We start from the raw sequence: 15,415 nt of genomic DNA on the forward strand, positions 1-15,415 counted from the left end.
GATCCTTAGGAAAATAGCGCTCTCCCACGTCCAGTGGTGGACTGTTCCTGCTGTCCTCACATCCAAACCAGAGCTGGTCCATGGGTGCGATGACGCCAGGAACAGTCCATGCACATGACCGCTAGAGTAAGGGGGGGGGGGGGCAAGAGCGGCAGGGACCGGTTTTTGTCTTGGAGGATCAGCGGATTAGGTAAGTATATCTGCGCTCTCCAGTTAACCCATGCAGTGCAGATTAGGTAAGTATATCTGCGCTCTCCAGTTAACCCATGCAGTGCAGATTAGGTAAGTATATCTGCGCTCTCCAGTTAACCCATGCAGTGCAGATTAGGTAAGTATATCTGCGCTCTCCAGTTAACCCATGCAGTGCAGATTAGGTAAGTATATCTGCGCTCACCAGTTAACCCATGCAGTGCAGATTAGGTAAGTATATCTGCGCTCTCCAGTTAACCCATGTAGTGCAGATTAGGTAAGTATATCTGCGCTCTCCAGTTAACCCATGCAGTGCAGATTAGGTAAGTATATCTGCGCTCTCCAGTTAACCCATGTAGTGCAGATTAGGTAAGTATATCTGCGCTCTCCAGTTAACCCATGCAGCGCGGGCACAACCCCACTGCATGGGAAGGAAACATTTTTTTTCTGGAATTCTTCTTTAACTCACCTCTGCCTCCCAGACCAGCTGCTGGAGCCCCAAACAATACTTAGTACATAGTAACTAAAAAACAAATGTTACATATGGCTCTTATAAGGAGTCAAGACCATAATTGGGGACCTCAAAATCTATCTGATTCCCCACTGTCATTTTACAGCCCAACTCCATTTAAAATGTGTATTGGCTTTGGACAGAATGGGGAAAGGTTTGAGGGCCTGCAAGGGTTTTTTTAATTATCTATGGCCCGACAAGAGAAGATTTCCACTTTCTGTCTTTGTAAAAATAAGACAGGAAACGACGGAAGCGAGCGTCAGTGAACAGGATGGCACAGATAAAGTTTCAAACTCTTCTGTGCTGTACTACAGGACATGCGTTTCACACAAACCTGATAGGAAAGCATTAAACCGGAGAAGAAAGATGTCACCAGGTTCATTCTTATCACCTGCATGTTAAGAGGAGCAAAGATCTATTTCTTGGTAAAGATTGAACGGTGTAGGATGGAAACAAATCTAAAACAAATAACCCAACAGCTTCCTAGGAGCCAACAAACATCATGGATCATGATAAGGCACAGACGTTATTTGCTAGGTTCAGGTGCTTCCTATTCTGAGATTGGTTTATTGCTGTAAAAACATCATATCTACAAGGTGACAAACATTAATGCTTTGACCCTTCCTAATAACACCGGGACTCTCCGTGTTTTATCAAACATTAGGAAATACAGCTTGTAGATCTAAAAGTTCTTTCTTTGTATTTGTCAATGAGAGGAAACTTTTGCTGGGTAAACAAGAAAGGTTTGGAAACACCAGCATTCTGCTAATGCAGCTAATCTGCTTACTAGACTACTAGTCCTGAACAGGTTGTTTTCTGCAATGCTTGGGATGGTCTTCTTTTAACTTCCCATTCATGAAAGAAAGATCTATAGCAGAGTTTTTTGTAAGGCCCCTTTCACACGGGCGGACCTATTGGATCCGCCTGTCAGTTTTTCAGGCGGACCCAATTGGATCCCCTATTAACCCCTATGGACAGACATGCGTCCGTTTACACCCGCCAACATCCAGTCCAATTTGCTAAAAACAGATGGATGGGGGATCTGTTCCCCAGCCATCTAACGGATCGATTCAGATGGCAGTTGGGTGTAAACAGACAGGCAGTTCACTTACATTTGACCGCCCATAGAGGAGAGCGGGCTGTGTCAGAGCTCGCCTGCTCAGCGGGATCAGCAGACAGATCATGCTTATGCAGTCTTGGTCACCATGCTGCAGCTCAGTTTCAGGGTCTTGGCAATCTTCTTATAGCCTAGGCCAGTGATGGCGAACCTTGGCACCTCAGATGTTTTGGAACTACATTTCCCATGATGCCCAACTACACTGCAGAGTGCATGAGCATCATGGAAAAGTAGTTCCGAAACATCTGGGGTGCCAAGGTTCGCCATCACTGGCCTAGGCCATCTTTATATAGAGCAACATTTTTTTTTTTTCAGATCCTCAGAGAGTTCTTTGCCATGAGGTGCCATGTTGAACTTCCAGTATGAGAGAGTGAGAGCGATAACACCAAATGTAACACACCTGCTCCCCATTCACACCTGAGACCTTGTAACACTAACGAGTCACATGACACCGGGGAGGGAAAATGGCTATTTGGGCCCAATTTGGACATTGTCACTTGGGGGTGTACTCACTTTTGTTGCCAGCGGTTTAGATATTAATGGCATTGTGTTGAATTATTTTGAGGGGACAGTAAATTTACACTGTTATACAAGCTGTACACTCACTACTGTACATTGTAGCAAAGTGTAATTTCTTCGGTGTTGTCACATGAAAAGTTATAATAAAATATTTACAAAAAATGTGAGGGGTGTACTTACTTTTCTGAGATACTGTGTATGTATATATATATATATATATATATATATATATATATTAGTGATCGACCGATATCGTTTTTTTGTTGCCGATACCGATATTTTGGTCATTGCATATCAGTATCGGCCAAATATCAATTTTATTTTTATCACTTAACAGGTACTCTTGTGAAGGGATCTGGGGGTCTAAAAGACCCCAAGCCCCTCCTCTGCACTTAAAAGCATTCAAAACGCCAAGTTTGGCTGTTTTGAATGCTATCATTTTTTTTAATCTGGCACCAGTACATGGAAGTGATGTCATGACATCACTTCCAGGTTTTTGCATGGACACCCAATCAGAGCCGAATGTGGCTTCGATCGGGTTTGGCGGCCATGCAGGTTGGTTGCCCGGGTCTCCGGGTGGGACGGGAGACCCGGGCGAGCCGTGGAAGGCGGCGGGAGGGGGGAACGTCCCCTCCCGCTCCTTGGAATGACAGCCGAGCGGCTTCTCAGCTGCATCGGTTGTCATTACAAGACAGCCGCCCGTCGGCTATGGACGCCGTTACCGGGGAGATGCCTCTAGCGGCAGGCATTACTCCGGTACAGCACTTTCTGAAATATTGGCAATATCGGCCATCTTGGTGGCTAATTCCGATATATCGGGAAAAGTGCATATCGGTCCTCAATATATCGGCTTTGCTGATAATCGGTCGATCGCTTATATATATTATTATTATATAAGATTTATATAACGCCGACAGTTTACGCAGCGCTTATACATACATGTGATTCTACACAGGAAAGCTCCCCCGAAGCCTTTTTTTTTTTAAACACGCCGCAAGGATCTGCAACACGTGAAGGCGCAGGCATTTTGCCGATGAATGTGTAAAGCTAGTAAGAATTATTGGCACTCTGATAAAAAGCAGTGCATTTATCTCACACGTCGTAAACACGTGCGTTCCCGGGCGCGATAATGCAAACCTTGCCTCAGTGTTCTAGTTCTTTTTCTGGAAGAAATGGAAAACATTTCTTGTTTTTCAACCTAATTATTGTAAATAGACGGATCTGGAAGCCATTAGCAGAATCCTTGGCTTATATAAATGAGCATGGAGTGTGGGACAGGTAACTGCTGCAATTAGTGTAAATGTAGTGCAATTAAAAAGGATTTTCCTATTCTTGTATAGATGAATGTACGTTCTGTGTGCAGTCTGTCTCAGTACAGCCAGCACATCCTATCATTATGGAGACCGGCCGGGACAGCGCCTCATCCTCTCACACAACATCCTCCCTCCCCGGCACGACCGCCCGGCTCACTGACACACTCCTCTGACTGTGGTGAAACAAACAAATAAGCGCGCTCCAGACGTGAAGTACCCGCCCCCCGCCGAAGCCGGATTGGCCGCTCGATATTAATGAACGGCCAGTGATTGGTCGCTGAACAGCAGCAAAGCACGCGGAGGAGACAGGTGTCAGAGAAGCCGGTTTGAACCGGCAGGCGCGAGACTGCGGCTCTGCGGCTGAAGTGCACGAGAAGAGAGCCGGGAAAGCGCGAGGGTGGGAGGAGAGGGGGAAGGAAGACGGCGGAGAGAGTGTGTGAGGGAGATATGGAGGAGGCAATGTCACCGAGGGGCGACAGGGAGAGGGAATGGGTTATAAAGCTAGTGTGCCCGGTGGGTTAGAGAAGAGGGAAGTGACACCGCGGAAGTCAGCCATGTACAGCTCCTCATAAATCACCCACCCGGGTGACACAATACAGGGTGAAAACCAAACAATGGACTTCTCTTATCTGTTGTCTCTTGGTGTGTCACATATGCCATGGGGGGGGGGGGGGGGGCACCAACCAATACCATGGGGACACTAACACCAAGGAGACCACCAATATCATGGGGACACTAACACCAAGGAGACCACCAATACCATGGGGACACTAACACCAAGGAGACCACTAATATCATGGGGGCAATAAACACAAAGGAGGCCACTAATATCATGGGGCCACTAACACCAAGGAGACCACCAATACCATGGGGACACTAACACCAAGGAGGCCACTAATATCATGGGGAAACTAACACCAAGGAGACCACCAATACCATGGGGACACTAACACCAAGGAGGCCACTAATATCATGGGGACACTAACACCAAGGAGGCCACTAATATCATGGGGAAACTAACACCAAGGAGGCCACTTATATCATGGGGACAATAACACCAAGGAGGCCACTAATATCATGGGGACACTAACACCAAGGAGGCCACTTATATCATGGGGACAATAATACCAAGGAGGCCACTAATATCATGGGGACACTAACACCAAGGAGGCCACTAATATCATGGGGACAATAATACTAAGGAGGCCACTAATATCATGGGGACACTAACACCAAAGAGGCCACTAATATCATGGGGACACTAACACCAAAGAGGCCACTAATATCATGGGGACACTAACACCAAAGAGGCCACTAATATCATGGGGACACTAACACCAAGGAGGCCACTAATATCATAGGGACACTAACACCGAGCAGGCCACTAATATCATAGGGACACTAACACCGAGCAGGCCACTAATATCATGGGGGCACTAACACCAAGGAGGCCACTAATACCATGGAAGCTATAAATACCATGGGAGCAGCATTGCCTAACACAGACAAAGGACATTTTGCCTAGAGTTTAGGTCCCAATATTGGGGGAGCACATGTAAATCACACACATTCCCACACCCCTGGGCAAAACATGTTGCTCTCTACCATACACACAGGGGTGCCATCCTCGCAGCATAAATCGCAGCAAGTTTTAGGGTGAGGGAAACTGCAAAATCGCTTTGTGGCTGCAGCTGCATTTTGGAAAAAGGTTCCGGAATCGTTTCCTGCAGGTACACAGGGCTGCCGCTAGAAATCCTGGGGCCCCATACAGCCTACATGACAGGGTCCCCCCCCCCCTTCCACCGAAAATATCAAAATTATATTATCTCCCCCAATCCCTCTTCCTAGCAGAAATCCCTCCCAATCACCCCTCACAGCGCAACCCCCCAAATCCCTCCACAAATTCACAACCCCATCCCCATACAGAGTGCAGGGGTCAGGAATGCATTACGTACAGAGTGCAGGGGTCAGGGATTGTTCAGGAGAATGCTAGATACAGAATGCAGGGTTCTGGAGTGCATTATGCACAGGGTTCAGGAGAGTGCTAGATAGGGAGTAGTGCCTTACTAAGCTGACCAAGATTTCCCATAGATGCAAATGTTAGACAGGGAGCAGTGCCATACCAAGTTGACCAAGATTCTCCATTGAGGACAATGTTAAAAATCGGGAGTAGTGCTATACCAAGGTGACCAAGATTTCCCATTGAGGCCAATGTTAAAAATCGGGAGTAGCGCCATACCAAGCTGTACATAGTAGCGAATGTACGTAAATGCCTCTGTACTGCACCTCTTCCCAGCTGCTACAACCTCTGCAACACACACACCTCTCATCTTCCCCAAAGGTCCCCCATCTTCCCCATGATTACCTTTCTAAAATACCTTTCTGTTGCTGGCTGCCATATCTTCCTTCTCCTTCTTCCCTATGCACGTGTTGCTTGACACAGGGGGCGGGTCTGAGTAGCAGTCCTGCCCATTACCGACATCACAGAGTGAATTTGACAGGTGCAGTCTCTCATTGTGGCTGCATAGTGCATACCCAGCTGGTTTGTTAGCCAATCCCTGGCTGTTCTAAATGTTCCCACTGCTGCAGCTAGAAGGTAACATTTATTACCAGAATTATGCCGGACAAAGCCTCTGTACAGCAGGACAGTCCTGCCCAGGTTGGGAGGTATGCTGTCACCCTACCGATCTTCCTGCTGTCCGGGCCCCCCTATGTGCCGGGGCCCCATACAGGAGTACTGGCTGTACCCCCCTGATGGCGGCCCTGCAGGTACAGCAGCCTATTCCAAAGTATTGGTTGCTGTGCCTGCACAAACGCACCCACACAGAGCCGCAACAGTGTGATCCTAAGGGATAGACGCATGGGTGCTCAACCTGTGGCCCTCCAGCTGTTGCAGGACTACAAGTCCCATCATGCCTTTGAGAGTTATGCTTGTAACTGTCAGCTTTGCAATGCCTCATGGGACTTGTAGCACAATAGCTGAGGAGGGGGGGGGGGGGGGGCACAGGTTGAGCACCCATGGTAGAGGCTTGTTTACACCAGATGCAGTCAAGTGCGTTCCCAAACGCAGAACAAAGGCACATGCAAGAGAATGTATTCCAATGAGCCTAGTTTACACCATTGCAGTGCCTTCATTTACATTTCACAAAGGTACAGCATGCTGCATTTTTCTGCACCGAAAATGCACATGAAAGTGTAACGACAACAAGCATTGAAATAAATTAAGACTTTTTTTAAAATATGCATCGCAGACGCATGTAAATGCACTGAAAACACACATGCAGGCACACACAGTGAAAAGAGATTGTAGTGTAAATAAGCCCTAAATGTAGGACTTTTTTTGTTATTAGCACAGCGTGTTGCAACAGTACATAGCACTGCAACCCCCTACAGCGAAAATAGAAATGAAATGTTACTTTGTGACATTTCAAAAGAGCTGAAAGAAAAAATTAATTTACAACAAATTGGTTCTGCTCCCTTCACAGTGCAAACAAGTCCTACAAGCATTTTATTGTATTTGCTTGATAAATCCCAAAAATACGGTTTGACCCCCCCCCCCCCCCCCCAGAAATGTTCCCAGCTGGTCAGCTGCCCTCCCTGTGCTCTCTGCTGATGATAACCAGTTACATTGTTCCCAGTTTTTATTTGAGGACTACAGACCCCCTCCCCCCTGTTTTATGGAGAAGAAGAAAGGGGGAGTGTTGTCCTTCTCTATGGTGACAACGTTGCTCCTTCAAAGATACAATAGAGTGAGTGTTGTCACCTTAAGACAGAAAGTGTGGCAGGATCACCAGGGGTGAAAAAAAAAAAGAAAATGAAGGCAGCCACCATATCTAAAGCCTGATAAGCTGCAATATATGACATTTTTGTTCTTGGGTTTTTAGATACACTTGACTAAAGGGGTGTTGGATGATAGAGGGGGTCGTTGCTGTGGAAAGAGGGACCCAGTGAGCAGAGGGGTTGTCACCCTATTGGGGGGGGGGGGGGGGGAAAGAAAGAGGGGATACCTGTTCTTTAGAATTATTAATATTATATAGAACGTCATTATCTGTTAGTCCCGTACAAACAGCAATGCTGCATTATAACCCATAGCGATAGTGCTGTAACCTATAGTGATAACACTGTAACCCATAGCAATAGTATTGTTACCTATAGTGATAACAATGTAACCCATAGCAATAGTATTGTAACCTATAGTGATAACACTGTAACCCATAGCAATAGTATTGTTACCTATAGTGATAACACTGTAACCCATAGCAATAGTATTGTTACCTATAGTGATAACACTGTAACCCATAGCAATAGTATTGTTACCTATAGTGATAACACTGTAACCCATAGCAATAGTATTGTTACCTATAGTGATAACACTGTAACCCATAGCAATAGTATTGTTACCTATAGTGATAACAATGTAACCCATAGCAATAGTATTGTAACCTATAGTGATAACACTGTAACCCATAGCAATAGTATTGTTACCTATAGTGATAACAATGTAACCCATAGCAATAGTATTGTTACCTATAGTGATAACACTGTAACCCATAGCAATAGTATTGTAACCTACAGTGATAACAATGTAACCCATAGCAATAGTATTGTTACCTATAGTGATAACACTGTAACCCATAGCAATAGTATTGTAACCTATAGTGATAACAATGTAACCCATAGCAATAGTATTGTAACCTATAGTGATAACACTGTAACCTATAGCGATAGTGCTGTAACCTATAGCGATAACGCTGTAACCCATAGCAATAATGCTCAAACCTATAGTGACAATGCTGTAACCCATAGCAATAATGCTCAAACCTATAGTGATAACACTGTACCTTATAGCGATAGTGCTGTAACCTATAGTGATAACGCTATAACCCATAACGATAATGCTGTAACCCATTGCGATAATGCTGTAACCCATAGCAATAATGCTCAAACCTATAGTGATAATGCTGTAACCTATAGCGATAATGCTGTAACCTATAGTGATAACGCTGCAAACCATTGAAAAAGTGCTCAAACCTATAGCGATAGTGCTGTAACCCATAGCGATTGTGCCATAACCTATAGTGACAACTTTGTAACCCACAGCGATAACATTGTAGCCCATTGCAATAATGCTGTAACCCATAGCAACCAGCCCCAGCCTTTCATGATTGAACAGCTGACTGCTTCTTATTGGGATGTGAGAGCCCCTCTATCGGCTGGAGGTGCAGTGATCGGTAGGGATTATCTCCGGGAAGGAGCTCCGTGTTCTCTTCTATTCGGTGTACTGTACACAGCCATCCTCTCCGCTTCACCGGTCACTCCGGGCTGTGCAGTGACAGAGAACACGGAGCGATCACTGGGCACCGCACTGATCAGCTCAGGATAAGACGGTGATCACTGTCAGTGATCAGCAATTAGGATATGAGCGGTCAGACAATAGTCGGACACCATAGTGAGTGATAAGGAGCAGTACCGTACAACACACCGGGAAGGTTTCCGTATACACTGGCATCTCATCTGTACCCATCATCCCCAATCATCATCATGATGTACAAGTTCCCGGACACAGTACGGGGAGTTTACAAGTCTGAGCCCCGTCCTGTCACCGGTGATCACTGTCAGATCTCCGGATGCTCTGTGTCCTATATGACTGTAGTCATTGATCCAGGCTGTCACCCCACTGCCCATCATCCCCCCCAGCCCTCTGCCTCCATCCCGTACACGGGACATCACTGATCACTTGCTGTCTTACCGGCTGATCAGCTGTTCTGAGGATGACACTGCACACCGGCCGGGGATGTGGGCAGCTCAATTCGTTATGTGGCCAATGACGCCGGTTGGGGGCCCCGGGGCTGCTGCGGATCTTAGGTTGTCTTGGACCGGATAGGTGCAGGTACCGCAGACTCTGCTCGTCCTTCTCGGGCCCGGCCGACTTGTTTTCTCATTTCTTTATTCAGGTCCTTTTTATTATTGCGGAGCCACTGAGAAAAACAATGGACGCATTTGATTGGCTGACGCTGGCTAGAAACAGAAAACAGCCAATGAGAATTCGGCTAGATAGAGAGAAGAGATGGAAGGAAGACAGAGAGTGAGCAGGGAGGTGAGTGAGTGAAGTCAGAGGGGAGAGAGTGAGATCAATGGGCTCCTCTATACACAGGACGACCCAGATCCCAACTCTCCATTCATCCTCTATTTATTACAGGGTAATAGCATTTATTACTATTATTTATAGGCCTATCAGGAGCTGACATGAGCCTCATCCCCCTGTGTTATGCATCACTTACTTCAACTGCACCATGGTAAAATATTACCAATCATTTGTAGTCAACCTATTAGATTGTAAGCTCTTATGGGCAGGGACGTCTTGTTTTTTTTTTTTAAATTGTATTGTAACTGTAATGTTTCCCTTTGTATTTCAAAGCACTGCACAAACTGTTGGTACTATAGAAATCCTGGATAATAATAATTATAATACTGAGGATCCATCGGGGTCACTATGGGAAAACTTGTCTGGATGTGTACAGTTGCCAAACATGTCTGTCTGTTGTTTGCTTAGAAGGAAACCTGACTCCAGATACACCGGCCAATGGTAACTGAGAGGAGAGACAAAGAAGACAACGTACCCTCACCCACCAAGCCACCAAAAATACATTGGAAGCTCCATTCATCGTCCAGACAAAGACATTGACACAGAATAATGGCTGGTCAAGCAATACAAATGAAGAAATGAGTGTCCATTCTAGGAACTGTATACTTCTATGATATAGTCACCATTAAATATTCTTTTCAGTAGTAGTCTTGTTTTTGAGATCAAAGTGCGCGATAAATAACCTTTTGGATATAAATGATATGTTAGTTACCGGCATTTAAAGGAGCACCTAAAATTGATAATTGGTTATGGATTGGCACTGCCAGTGTGTAAGAATCTACCTCAGGGCTCATTAGGCTCTTTTACATTAGCACATCTCCAAAGTTGCACGATTTCCAGTTCGACTTTGAAGCACCACTTTGATGTGACCATCCAAAGTTGCTTCAAATGTTGGACCAAAGTAGTGCAGGAACCTTTTTTGAAGTCACAGCGAGTTCAGTAGTGTCAGTAGGAATGTCTCTCATAGAAATACATTGAATTTCACATGTCTTGCAACTTGGGGTCTCAAAAGTTGGATCCGAGGTCGCATAAGTGTGAAAGGAGCCTCTTAGACTTGGGGGAGGGTTAGAAATGCGCAGTTGAGCCATGTTTTAGGGCCCCCAGACCACACTCCTTAACCAATTCTGGAACTGCTGCATTAAATGTATGGGCAGCCTATACAGGCACAATAACGTACCACGGGAGTGGTATCTGGGTGGGGGGGTGCATACTGTACGCGCCCCCACCCGCCTACTCCTCTGTGACAATTGCGCGGTCGTGCGACGCTGTACCCACATAAAATTGACAACCTTTTTTCCCACAAACAGAGCTTTCTTTTTGTGGTATTTGATCACCTGTGCGGTTTTTTTTTTTTGCGCTATAAAGAAAAAAATAGCGTAAATTTTGAAAAAAATAAGAATATTTTTTACATTTTTTTATATGAAATTCTCAAAAAAAATGTAAAAATAATTTTTTTTTAACATTTTAGGCCAATTTGTTTTCTGCTACATATTTTTGTTAAAAAAAATTGCAATAAGCGTATTTTGATTTGATTTTGATTTGGTTTGCGCAAAAGTTATTGCGTTTACTAACTACGGGAAAGATTTATGTCATTTTTATTGTTTTTTTTTTCTAACTAGTAATGGCGGTGATCTGTGATTTTTTTTTTTGCAGGACTGTGACATTGCGGCAGACAGATCGGACCCCTAACTGACATTTTTGGGGGTACCAGTGACATTACTACAGTAATCAGTGCTATAAATATGCACTGTTACTGTAAAAATGACACTGGCAGGGAAGGGGTTAAATTTACTGGTGATCAAGGGGTTAAGTGTGTCCCTAGTGATAATCTGTGATAATCTAAGGGAGAATGACAGACGGCTGTGTTTACATCAGCCGTCTGTCTTTCTCCCTCTGCTGCGGGAGATTGCGAGTGGCCGGTGGGCGGCGGCCATTGGATCCGCCGGTCATGCGCTGGTTCCCCAGGGAACGAGCGGGGATGGGGCGCGCACTTGCCCCCCATAGGCATCTGAGCGAGCGCTGTAGCGGTACGTCGCTTTGCTAGTATATGTACAGTTGGCGGGGCGCAAGTGGTTAATGGCCGGGACCTGCTGATCAGCTGTGTCACATAGCAGAGAAAAGAAACAAATCAATCAAAAGCAGCACACATTAAGACCACCTGCCGCACATTTACTGCGGCAGGCAGCCTCTCCGGCATGAACCGACATAGCCCTACGTCGGTCGCACGTGTGGTGCTGGGGGGCGAGTTCGTGCTGCCGGCGGCGCACTACCACCCCCACTAGGCAGCGGGGATGCTGATGCAAGGGGCTGGCGGCCGCTATTGCTGCCGGGCACCCGCGATCGCTCCCCGCTGAGAGAGGATGGTCAGCTGTTGTGATCCTTCTATATTGGATGGCAGGTCTCTGCGGAATTTCACAAGTCCCTCCCCCATACAGTTAGAAAGTACTCCCCTAGGCTTACACTTAACCCCTTGATCACCCCTAGGTTTACCCCTTTCCTGCCAATGTCATTATTACAGTATCAGTGCATATTTTTTAGCACTGATTACTGTAGTAATGTCACTGGTCCCTCGAAAAGTGTAAAAAATGCCAGTTAGGGGTCCTATCTGTCCGCTGCAATGTCGCAGTCCCGCTAAAAATCACAGATCGCTGCCATTACTAGTAAGAAAAATAAAATAAATAAAAATGACATAAATCTTTCCCCCTTGTTTGTAGACGCGATAACTTTTGCGCAAACCAAGCAAAATACGCATATTGCGATTTTTTTTACCAAAAATATGTAGCAGAATATTAATTGGCCTAAAATGATGAAAATTTTTGATTTTTATTTTTTTTTGGGGAATGTTATATAGCAGAAAGTTAAAAATATTGTTTTTTTTTTTTTTCAGAAATGTCGCTATTTTTTTGTTTATAGCGCAAAAAATAAAAATCACACAGGTGATCAAATACCACCAAAAGAAAGCTATATTTGTAGCAATAAAAGAACATCAATTTTATTTTGGTACAGCATTGCACGACCACACAATTTTCCGTTAAATAAAGCAGTGCCGTACGGCAAAAAATGGCCTGGTCCAGAATGGCCTGGTCCAAATCCTTCCGGTCCAGAACTGGTTAAAGAGGTTGTAAACCTCGAGAAAAAAAACAAAAACAAAAAAACCTGTAAGACAAAGGCATAATGAGCTAGTATGCATCGCATACTAGCTCATTATGCAATACCTTTGAACTAAACCAGCCTTTTTCAACCAAGGTGCCGTGGCACCCTGGTGTGCCTCCTGGGTTCTTCAGTGGTGCCTTGGCAAAATGCCTACAAATTGCAACAAATTGAAACAGGTTTTTACATTGCAGCATTACAATCCTGGGCACCACTGGCATCCTGACAACCAATGACATCACAATGACAGGTGCTTGCAAAGAATCCTTGTTTATTCCTCCTCTTCCCCTCTCCATCAGCAATGGGGTCACATTAGCAAGTAGAAGAAGAGAAACCAAGGGAGAAAAGAAACACTAGAATACTAGTCAGTACCAGTTTGCAATAGTGGAGGAATAAATCACTTCTAATGTTGGATGGCCCATGTGTAAGGATGTTGTTGCTATATGTAAAACTATTCGTTTTGTTTTTTTTTACATTTTAGATTGGGGTGCCTCAAGATTTTGCAGAATTTTAAAGGGTGCCGCAACTGAAAAAAGGTTGAGAAACACTGAACTAAACCCTTCAGTGGCACCTGCACACCGCTGAGACAGCTGACATCTTCCCTGGTGTTTCTTCCGCATTCGCGGGCTCCGGTGTTGTAAATGGCCAGAGCCGCGATGGCGTCACTCCTGCGCATGCGCACGGGAGCCGTCATTTGCAGCACGGGCTCTGAATATCTGGCATGGTAACCTGGACCTTTAGAGCACATGCGCCTATGACGCCATTGGCACTCGGAATATCTCCCAAACTGTGCAAGTTTAAAAGATATTCACAGTACATACAGGTAAACCTTATTATATCCTTATTATCATCCAGAATGATTTGGATGCTGGTCTGACTCACTTTGCGTGTGCCTTTTGTTAACGTGATACCCAGATTCCTGACAATATTGCATTTTGTGTTTTGCCACCTTGTGTCCTTCATTACCCAGGTATTCTAACAGAGATCTACTATCCTGCCTACATGACTCTCTGTTGTGGCTGCACAAAAGAATATCATCCACATATTGGAGCAACACAGAACCCTGGGGTGGGGACCAACCCTGTAAGGATGTATGAAGGGCCATAGAGTACGCCGCAAGTGAGTCTATGTAGCTATGAGGCATTTCACGGCAGGTAAGCTAGCGGCCGTCAAACGTGAAACTCAGTAGTTGTGTCTCTTTGTCTACTGGGATGGAAAAAAAAGATGTTTGACAAGTCCAGCACAGTGTATTACTAAGTGGTAAAGGGAATAGAGGTAATCAATGACGGTACATCTGGGACAATCGGTGCAAGTGGGACTATCAAGTTATTAATAGTCCTAAGATCTTGGGTAAATCTACTGTATAAGAGCCATCAGGCTTCTTCACTGGATATATTGGTGTATTGTAGGGAGATAGCATAGGCCTTAATATACCTTGTTCTAAAAAGATTCAATTATTGGCCTAATTCCTTCTATTTTCTCTTGTGACAACGGGTATTGCTTCTGGTACACAGGATTATTGGAGGGCTTCAGTGTAGCTTTATAAGGTGTGCATGGAATGAACCCTATGTCTAACCTGTCCTTTGCCCATACCAGTGGTTTTATATCATCAAGTTCACCAGCTGCTAGGAAGCAATACGGTGATTCCATGTGTATGCCACCATTAGGGTCTACCTGTATTCTGCTCTGTAATTTGCCTTATAAATCCCTTCCAAATACATTTACAGGGCAGTCTGGGATCACTCTAATTGAATGTTGTAAAATGTTACCTGTACCATAAAGGTTGTTTACCTAAAGGGGTGGGGTCTCCCATGTATGAGTCAATACCCCATTTATTCCCACAGAAGGTTCACACTCTGACAGGTAATCTTCATATGATTCTGATTGTATGGTGGACTGGGTCGCTCCTGTGTCAATTATAAAATTGAGAATTATGCCATCTAACGTTAAAGGTATTGTTGGCTGATTAGAGTATTGAGAGCATATCTGAGGGAGCAAAAGGGGACTCTATTGTTGTTTTCCCTGCCATTGTTATGGGTATTTAATGGTATGCTGCTCAATATTGCCATGGGGTTGCTGTCTTTGTTGGGGGGTAGTTTCCAGGTTTATATCCTGAAATACCACCCTTGGACTGTGGGCATTGGTTCCTCCAGTGTCATAATTCCCCACAATTGAACCATCTCTCATTTCTCTCTCCTGAACCTCCTCTTCTATTTCCTCTGTATCCTCCCCTACCTCTGTATCCCCCTCTATTTCCAAACCCAGCATTATCAGATTTCCCTGGACTATGCTGAAGTCCCTGGAATTGTGCCTTTGATGAAGTTTTGAAAATATCAAAACAACCGGCTAAATTCTTTAGCATAACTTCCTTCTCAAATCCCCTTGTTTCCAGCTCAGGCCATTTAGCAACTAACTGCCTAATCACCGTGAATCGCTGAAGAAGTCCTGCCCCAGGGATGTAACGCGTACGG

General features: G+C 45.0%; 1 protein-coding gene across 2 annotated transcripts in view; it reads right to left on the minus strand.

Annotated features, from left to right (window-relative positions):
* Positions 1 to 9,653, minus strand: part of SLC43A2 (solute carrier family 43 member 2) — a 120,029-nt gene extending 110,376 nt beyond the window's left edge. Inside the window, exon 1 of one of the 2 annotated variants that reach the window (XM_082245152.1) lies at positions 9,387 to 9,653. The gene's annotated coding sequence lies outside the window, so the exon portion shown is untranslated. The remainder of the gene's footprint in view (positions 1 to 9,386) is intronic. The other variant, XM_082245151.1, reaches the window with a different exon arrangement.
* Positions 9,654 to 15,415: the final 5,762 nt, after the last annotated feature.

Source organism: Pelophylax lessonae, assembly GCF_965119305.1.
Source record: "Pelophylax lessonae genome assembly, chromosome: 2".
In the NCBI taxonomy this organism is placed as follows: Eukaryota; Metazoa; Chordata; class Amphibia; order Anura; family Ranidae; genus Pelophylax; species Pelophylax lessonae.